Consider the following 10,000-nt stretch of genomic DNA (forward strand, 5'->3'; position numbering starts at 1 on the left):
ATCTTCGCCTTTTTTTTTTAAATGAGCTCTTGGAGTTTTGACAGAAGGACGTGCCACCAGCTCTCCATCTTGAAATTTGGGTTTCTTGGACTCGAATACACTATTATATATGGATCAGACGACCTCGTTTTCAACCGCACTTTCTGCGGAGGGTCTGGGGCGGGACACCCTCAAAAACGCCACGTGGGATTCAGAACCCCACTTGTCCTCGATTCAGAGGCCTTGGAGGACCCATTCAAGTCCTACTTTTTTTTAAAAAAAGACGCATGAATGTCAAATAAAGCAATGTTTAATGAGAACAACAATGCGTGTTTTACATGCGTTTGGGACAAAATCGAAAGTGTTTATAGTGTGGTTGGGTGGACATCGGTCATAAAGAGGTCCTGGGCTTCTGAGTGGCTAGAAATCGTTGAGTCCATTCATGATGAATGTAGCGGGTATCGTGATCCAGTCCCCTTTGACCACTCATCCACTGTACAAAGTGATAGCACTTTACTTGAGGGCAGTGAAGCTGTAGAGGGTGCTCGTGTTGTCTGCAAGAAGCTACAGAACTGAGACGCGGGAGATCGTTGAATTTCGGGGAACCCAAAAGTTCTAAATCGATGTGAGGCATCCCCCAGCTAGTCAACCACCGCCGTTGGATCAAACTCCCTTTGTAAGCGACTAGAGACCGATCGGAGGTCTTGTGTTGTTTGTAGAGGTGTTGTGCATCCGTTTCGAACTCATGAGCCATGTGGTACAAACTATGTGGATAGTACGAGAGCCCGTGGATGTGGATCGTACAGTAATAAGCCGTTCGTCGATCTTTAGGCGAGAGATCGGGCCAAGGCATGTTAGGTTCGTAATGAATCGATCCCCTGTGTTGACCCGTCCAATCAAATTCCCTAGGTAGAAATTGGTCTCCCAAACAAAATCCTTCTAGGTCAATCACTAGGCAAACTTTATCAAGAAGGTGGATCCTCTTTGTCGATGGAGTCAGAGTCTTCTCTGGTGTGGAATGGGGGTGGGAGAGGGACTTTGAGGTCGCCCGCCCATTGCAATAGGTAGCGACACTCATTGCAATTCCCATCGGGTTCCCAAGTCGCCAAAGCTTCGAGAGGCAATTGATTCTTTTAGTATATGCAACAAAATCACAACAAGCGATCTAGCAGGACGTCCAAGCGTCGATAGCACACTTCCAGTGTCGTATCACTCTTTTGTAGTCCGATTGTCTTTGTAATGGAGTGGGACATCGAGATCGTCTGCTTTCTGGATAAGGTAACGAACAAATCGGCACTGACGACAATTTTGATGGAGAACCCAAGTCGTCAGGTCGATGAGCTCTGTTTCTTCGTCTTTGTCTTCTTTGCAGCACTCACACAAGAGAGTGTCCAGTACCAAGTCTCTACGTCTACAGCACCTTTCCAAGCTCATGACAAACTGATGGTTCTCGCTGGCGTGACTCTTTATATACCCAAGGGTGTTGACGAGGACTGAAGCTGACGCCACTTTCTAAAGACCAATGACAGAGCAGCTGGAATGGGACTGACCTTGAATGCCCTTGACGCCACTCTGAGCAACCAATGACAGGGCCGCCCGAATGTGGCACCATCCTCAAGAACCAATCACAGACCCTGGAATGTGACATCACATGCTGCCGTCCAACCACAAGTACGCGAGACACATTTCATTCGTTGTCAGTTGTCTTGTGAAGAAGAAGATGAGTATCTCTTGGAAGTACGGAGACCTGTCGCCTGCTCGCTATCCATTTCGAGAAGAGAAGGAGGAGATGAAGAAGAAGAAGAAGAAACCAGCGAAACGTTCTCATGCTAGCAAGAAAGACGATGTTGTCCGCGAAGCATCTGAACCCCCTGCCAAGATCATGAAGGACGCTAAGGAAATCCGCTGTCAAAAAGATGTGGAGCGGCGTAAGAAAAAGCGGGAAGAGAAAAAGAAACAAGACGAAGCAGAGTTGAACAAAGCCGCAGAAACCTTGGACACTCTCGTCACCTCAGACCCCCCACCTACAGAGACAGTGGCGTGGACGCCTCTCAGTGCGGAATTGAAAGAACTCTTAGAGTCGGTCCCTGATTTAGAGGACTTGCCCAGCTACGAAGAGATGATGGGACCCTTACTTCCTACACAAGGATCTGTAGTGGTGACCCCTGAGGAGGTAAAACCAGAACCTCAAGAACCGGCCGTCGTGACTCCTATGGAGCCACTATCTCACTTAGAACCTGGTGCCGTCTTGGAACCCCTACCGGAACCATCCCCAGAGCCCAAGGTACCTTTGTGTCCGTTCCACGAGAATCCTTTAGGCAAGAAACAGACCCGAGGGGATCCGTCCTTCCGATACGTCTTTTGTAAAGAGTATGACAAGGTGTGTCCGTTTTGGCTGGTGGGTGTGGATCGAGCCTATGAATGGCAGGCTGAAGTACCACCACAACTCCATCACGACATCAAGAAAGGACCATGGCACTGTTTTTGTGGGGAGAAAAGTAACGTTGTACGAACGATGAACCCTGATTCCCCCAATGTGGGTCGCTTTTTCTTGACGTGTCACCAGAACATGCCATGCCGGTTCTTCCAATGGTTGGACCGTGAATGGTCGGACCAGATCTTTCAGCACCGATAGCAAGAGGCCAGAAAGAATGGCTGGAAAGGAGAATGGGAGGAAAAGGCGAGTGGGTTGCTCGAAGTGAACGCTCCATTGGACCCTCATCAAGCCAGAAAGAAGCGAGAGTTGGAGAACGAAACGGTGGTGATCCAGGTGCCCAGCCTACCTGACGACAAGTTGGAGGAGTTGGAGAAGTATGTGAGACACAAATGGGATGGATTTCCTACCGACGAACCCATTGATACCCTAGCGGTGTTCGAAGTCATGAAAGAAGGGATTGACTATAAGTGGAGTCATTTTGTCGTCTCTATGGACTGGTTGATGACGACACTCGGACCCGAACGTGCTTATCATACGTGGTAAACCTGACCATTCGGGAGTTGACGATGCGTTGGCTCATCACCAAAACATGTCGAAACAGAAACGCCGCTGCCGCGTCGCCGGCACGCCCATCGTGAGTGCCTACATGGATCCTCAGACCCCGGGCTCATTGGGTGGTTTTTGCTCCGTACGCTCAAGCTCAAGGATTGACGCAGAAGGAAGCCTTACGAGAATTGCTTGGGGAATTGGCCTACACACTCCATCTCCCCGTTCCACGATGGTTCGAGACGCTCCCGGTCTTGGTGTTTCACAAGGACGAACAATGGCAAGCCGATCTTGTGGAGGTGCAACCTCTCAAACGATGGAATGGTGGGCATTGCTATCTCTTGACAGTCATTGATGTGTTGTCCAAATACGCTTAGGTTGTCCCCGTGAAGAACGAGACAGGCGCCGCCGTCACTCAAGCTTTTGAAAAAGTGTTACAAAAAGGGCGAAAACCTCAACGTTTACAGACGGATCTGGGCAAAAAGTTTTACAATGCTCTGTTTCATCGGATGTTGGAACGAGAAGGGATCCAACACTTTTTGATGCACAGGGATGCCAAAGCATCCATAGTGGAACGCTTCAATCGTACGTTAACACATGTATCGGTATTTTACCGCACGAAATTCCTCGAACATACCTGAACGGGTTCCCTCAATTGTTAAACAGGTACAATCAGACCCTTCATCGAAGTATTGGCATGGCTCCAGGAGATGTCACCGATGACAACGAATGCGATGTATGGAGCAAACTGTATGTAAAACGTTAGAAACAATGCCCTCGACCTTAACTCAAGGTGGGTGATCGGGTCCGTTTGAGTAAGAAGCATTGTCCGTTCAAGAAAGGCTATATCCCTGGTTGGACGGAAGAAGTCTTTATTGTGGGACTTGTGGCGTGAGGACCTGTGGCTACTTATCAATTGGAAGAATGGGATGGCACGCCATTGGAAGGGAGCTTTTACGAGCAAAAAGTCACCGTGCCAGACGACGCTTTGTTCCGAGTGGAAGAGATTTTACAACGACGTGGACACGCAGTGAAAGTCCGATGGTTGGGCTGGTCCCCAAAATATGATAGTTGGGTCCCTCGTACCTCCTTGACGCATGTATAAAAGATATTTTTAAAAAATAAAAAAAGAGATGAACCATGTCGTGTTATGCTACCTTGTCGAGTCATGTGCAGAAAGCCGAGTTTCCTGACAATGGTCCCTCTGACCTGCAGGCACGGTTGCCTAAAGATCGCCTATGGCAAGAGCACGACGGATGGGAAGTGGGACTGTCGGGCGCGTCGTTCCCTGCCATTCCACTGTCACCACAAAAGGTGCACCCCGAGAACATCCTGGTCCACGAGGATTACGATGGCATCGGACATCCGGACGAATGGAATAAGAATGGATACCCGTGCACGTACTACTATACCGTAGTGAATTCTGGAAAGAACTCACGGAATCTACAGGTTGTGGTGATATTGTCAGAGATTACCCCTTCGTCGAGGGGCGTCAAGTTCCTAAAGAAGGTCATGGACAAGATGGAACAGAAGACCGCAGAGAGTCTGAAAGCTGGGGATACACTCTACATCAACGTCATGGAGAATTCGAAGACGACAAAGAAAAAAATGGGTGTGACGCTCCGCTGGAAAGGAGACGATCTGCTGTTGGACAATACGCATGTGTTCATTAGTGGTGTCCAATGGAAATATTTTGGAGTCGTCTTTGAATTGGCTCAGCAGATGGGATGGTTGACGACCAATCCCGGTTTGGACCCGCTTACGCCGGGGCATTATCACCGAGGTCCAAATATGCTCTTGGTACCCATCGATGAAGAAGCACCCAAGGCATACTACACCCAAGAGTCCTTTCGCGATGAGTCCATCTTTGAAGAATATCCCAATAACTTTTCCCACGGTCCTCGTGTGGTCGTCACGGAGGGTCAGGGATGGTCTGTAGCATACCAGGGAGCACACTTCATGGTCCTGGCAAAAGCTTGCAACTGGCGATCCGTACGCATCAATGAAGCGTTTGAGAAATTCAGAAAGACTCCATTGGAGGTGCAGACGATCGAATGTCCCTTATTCGTCTATGTGAATCTGGTGGAAAGTCAATGGTTGGAGGATTCATATGACGAACTGCTTCGGACGGTACCCTATAAAAGTGGAGAGGCCTGGTGGGAACTGCGTCAGGTGCAATACCATCGTCTTTGCGGATCTACGATCCAGACAGCACACATACGTGTGACAGAGGTGAACGGGCGTACCGTAACCTTCCCTACAGATCAAACGACGACCATCTGTCTCCATTGTCGTCGTCATGGATGGTGTCGTTTTACTCAGGGATGTCTTGCCAGAATTTCCGACTAATACCAGCAGCAGTTTCAAAGTCTGTTTATCGCATCCTGTGAAATTTGATGGAGACTGGGAAGTGGGTCTGAGCTCTGTGTTCATGCCCGATCAAAGGTCTGTCCCCTCTGGATCAGACGACTAACTCGTGCTGAGTCAGATGGTGGAGTGGAAGTTTCAGAATCTCAATAAAACTTTCGAACAGGCCGTCACCCAGACGTCGAGAACCTTGCTCTTGTATTCGGACGTGGTGAACAGTAACATTGTGGGGGATGCGTCGCATCCTTTAGTAGGAGAAGTCTATTACCGACGAAGTGGTGTGGGTACTGTGTATTTCGAACCTCTACATATCCAATGGTTACTGTTACGTCGCCCATACTTGGATGTGATTGAAGTAAGTTTGGCCGAAAGCAGTGGACATCTGTTCGCGTTTGGAAAAGGCAAGACCATTGTCACCTTTCAATTTCGTCGTCGTTGGGCGCACGTATAAAGACCCGTCGCCCCCTCCAAGGCAAAGACACAACATCCACATAAGAGGCGGGAGTCTGACGCAGTATTATCCTCCCGCTGCACGCGATCAAGACGGGGACGGTTTCACAGAGGGATTGATTAAGATCGCTGCGCCCGTGATCTTGGAATCGTTGCAATCGGGACTTTGTACAGCTTCCAGTGGAAAATCCCTAGGTGTTGTTGGAGACTTCATTGGGCAAACCTTGAAAGGAGGAGTCAAACCGAAAGCTGGCGTGCTGATCAAAGTTGGGGTGAAAGCCGGAGGCCAGCACGTCTAGAAAAAAGCCAAACAAAGTCTGGGACATCTTTGGTCGAACATGAACACGTACATGGTTCAATCCTGTCAGCATCGCCAACGGGCATTGAGTCGGTATCGGACGCCAGGTTCCAGTATGAAAGGAACCGACCATCCACATCAGGTTGGTGGTTGGTTGAGCGGATCCGTGCCATGACCTCCTGAGTACGCCTTAGCCTTTGTCTTGACCCGAAGACAATCTGGGTCACACACTCTTCAAACAGATAATTCTACGGTTCAACGGCACTTTGATGAGGAAACAGACCGATACGTACGCTTACAATGCCTTCTTGGAAACGCTGCTGAATTACAATCGAGATGAAGGGGAGGCCTTGTTGGCGCCTCAAGGTTGGGTGAATTATTTGAATGTGACAGAACACTTAACTACCGGTGGAGCAGACGATCACATTTGCATGACGAATGGATGGGGACACGGTGATGCCACTCCCTTGAAGACGGCCACCATACCATTCTACATCAACAATAAAGCCACCTTATTGTGCATCTGCATCTGGAATCCTTTCGCACAGGACGTGTGCTGGTTCCTGGGGTGGAGATCGTCTTGGAATGGTTTTGCAACCGGCCCGAGTTCTTTTTGTTTGGAATGAATACCAGTGATGTGGGTGTCAAACGTCAAGTGACGTTGAGTCAAGGTGACCTCAAAGTGACGCTGCATCTCTGCCGTTTGTCACTGAACCTATCCATCCACAATGCCCTACAGGCCAAGAGAAAAGTCAAAGAACAGTGGGCCAGTTATCCAGTGGTTCCAAGCGAGATCCGTACGTTTTTGTTCGATGGACGGACCTCCAAGTTCATGGAAGACAACATGTTTGTGGGCCGGGTGCCACCAGTGATCGTGGGGTTGTTAGACAGTCGAGGCTTCAATGGTGATTTGGAGTATTACCCATTCGCTTTCCAGAAATTTGCGGTGATTCGGATTCGTCAAGTCATTGACAGCAAAGAATATCCGTACCCAACCTTGGAACTGAATGGAGCCAATGGTCGTAAAGACCTGTTGGGATACCTTCGTTTCTTAGAAGTCAGTGGTTCGTTGCTGAATCATTGTCCCAGTATGATCCAACCCAGTGAATGGGGACAGGACAAGAATTGTACGTTGTTTGCCTTTAACAATGTACCCAATGGAGACGCGGATACTCCTGGACATCAAAACCCTAGACAAGCCAGCAATGTCCGTTTGGAACTCAATTTCCGTGCGATCCCTAACAAGAATCTCACGGTCGTGGTATGGGGTGAGTTAGAGAATGTATTCCAGCTCGATAAGAAGGGTGGGATTCTATATAATGTGCATCGATAAACCCCAAGAACAAAACATGGAATTTGTGCCACTGAGTGACGTCGCCCTTCGTCATTTGACATTGGACGATCCTATCCTGAAACGTGTCTTTCACTGCGTGCATCCTTCCGATGGGTTACCATCCCATCCTACCCGCACAATTCGAGCCGCCTACATTGTGAACACGGATCCATGAGGCCAACCTGGAAAACATTGGTTAGGACTCTGGGTGGAAGAGGGAGCATGTGAAGTCATGGACAGTTACGGCTTACCTCTCACCACCTATCAGGGGCCAGGTTTGCATGTCTGGTTGGCGCAATGGTCCCCAGTATGGCGCAACGATCGGACCTTACAAGCCTTCAACAGTACGGCATGTGGTCATTATGCTTTGCTGTTGTTAAGAAGAACGAAGAACGAGCCCGAGGACGGACCATGGAAGAGTTTTTAGAAGGATTTTCCTTGTACGATTTTGTGGGGAATGATCGAATGGTGGGCAATCAAGTCCGTCGTCTTTTGGTTCAAGATTTGAATGCCATGCCCTTGAATCAATCTTGTATTGCACATGAGTTTGTTGTTATTCGTGAATACAAAGCGCACCACATGGAAACTGTATGTGTGTCTTGTCTTACATAAATAGTTGAATCGTACAAGTATAACATCAAGGATGGGAGTCCATAAAGTGATGGACTATAACCTGGGACATTGGTACACAACCGGGTGTATCCTCTCGTCCTTTCTTGCTTTTGTCATGATACATATGCCAAGTAGTGATTGTCGGTCGGTTGAGAAGTGGCAAGACGCAATTGACCAAAGCTCTCTTGACGGAAGGCACTGTATTTGAGGGCAGAAAGACACAACCGTGTCATTACTCTTACGCCGTATGGCAACCCCGGACCGATGGCATGAAACGTCAAGGCATCCAGTTTCACAAAGGAAGCCCTGAAGTCGCCGATCTTCAAACATGGTTTCCTCATGGTGGGGTGTTGGTCTTGGATGATCTCATGGACGAAGGAGGGAACGATAAACGCGTGTTGGATGTCTTTACGCGAGAATCCCATCATTGACACATTACGGTGTTGTACTTGTGTCAAGATCTGTTTCCACCTGGGAAATTTGCCAAGACCATTTCACGCAATGCGCAGTACATGATCGTTTTCAAGAATCCCAGGGATCAGACGGGATGTCGCGTGTTGGTCCTCGAAGCCTTTCCTGATCGATGGCGAGACGTCCTCAAACTCTTTGTCGCGTGCCTGCAACTTCCTTGCGGGTATCTCATGATCGACCTTCATCCTATTTCCGACGACCGACTCCGGTTGTTCAGTCATGTGACACAGCAGGACGGTCCCACAGTGGTGTACGAGTGCCAATGAGTTCCTCTTGGGCAAAGAAAAACGATATAAAAGGAGAGGAGCTGCACTGAGCACAGGACATTACGCCCCTTTTATGGAAAAGAAACGTGTGATGGTACGAAGACAGAAAGCGTGTGATCCGACGTCCATTGCTTGCTTTGGCGATTCCTGGTCTGATTGCGGCAGGGAAAGCAGCAGCGTTAGGAGGTGTGGGAGCCGCGGCTGGTTACGGTGTCAGAAAAGGGCTGGAAGCCGCCACCCGACGACAAGGTCGACGTTAAGTATAAAGGGAACCTATCCAAAAACCCAAGGATCGTCTCATCATGTCTTGGCGTATTGGGCGTCAACTCCCATTTCTTCGGAGTATCTTGAAAGCAGCCGATCATCAGACACGTTGCGAATGCTTGCAAGCGGCCAATGCCGATCAGATCAATGCTTTGAGCGAATTGGTCATGAAGACGCTTCGTGGACAGATTCCCGTATTGTTGTCCGCCCTGACCAAGTTACGACCCCATCAACAAGCACTGAGAGACATGACCCGTCGTAAACATTCCTTGAAAAAGCGTCGTCAGATCATGATAAGTCAGCAAGGTCGGGGTCTTTGGCAAAGTTTGAACACGGCATGCAACCATCCATAAAAGAGCGTCGGTGGGTGATGAGATGTCATTGTGATCCAGTTCTGGCAAGGATTGGATAACATGGACGATGGATGGTGTCATACGTGGACGTACAGTTCTCGTTCGATTTGTGCAATGGAAGATCAGATCCGACATCTTCGACATCGCGAACATGAACAATGCGACATCATACGTCAATCGACTGACCAACTTCAAGAACGGAATAAAGACTAAGTCAACTCGAACGAAAGCTGGGCGATCTGAAACAACAAGTACGTCAATTGGAAGGGCATTTGGAACGAGAACGTCAAGAGAAACAAACCCTCTGCTATAAAAACGAGGGATCACACGAATGTTGGGACACATTACGATGAGCGATGACAACAATGTCATTCCTGGGTTTCAAAAACGGGTGCTGGTGGATCCGGAACGGCTCCCTCGGTCGGAGCAAGTGTACAAAGAACGTTCGACCGATAATTCTCAAGTGACCAAAGCCTCCCTTCTCATGGCAGAGGACATCCCACCAGCCATGAAAGAAGCATTGGTCAAAGGTTTGTCGTGCGAAGTGCGTAAATGGACCAAAGGCATTCGACGTCCCGTGGGTTTTGGAGCAGGTCCTGGTGGTGGTGCAGGTGGTGCTGACGA

This window comes from Montipora capricornis, chromosome 2 (assembly GCF_036669925.1).
Source record: "Montipora capricornis isolate CH-2021 chromosome 2, ASM3666992v2, whole genome shotgun sequence".
In the NCBI taxonomy this organism is placed as follows: domain Eukaryota; kingdom Metazoa; phylum Cnidaria; class Anthozoa; order Scleractinia; family Acroporidae; genus Montipora; species Montipora capricornis.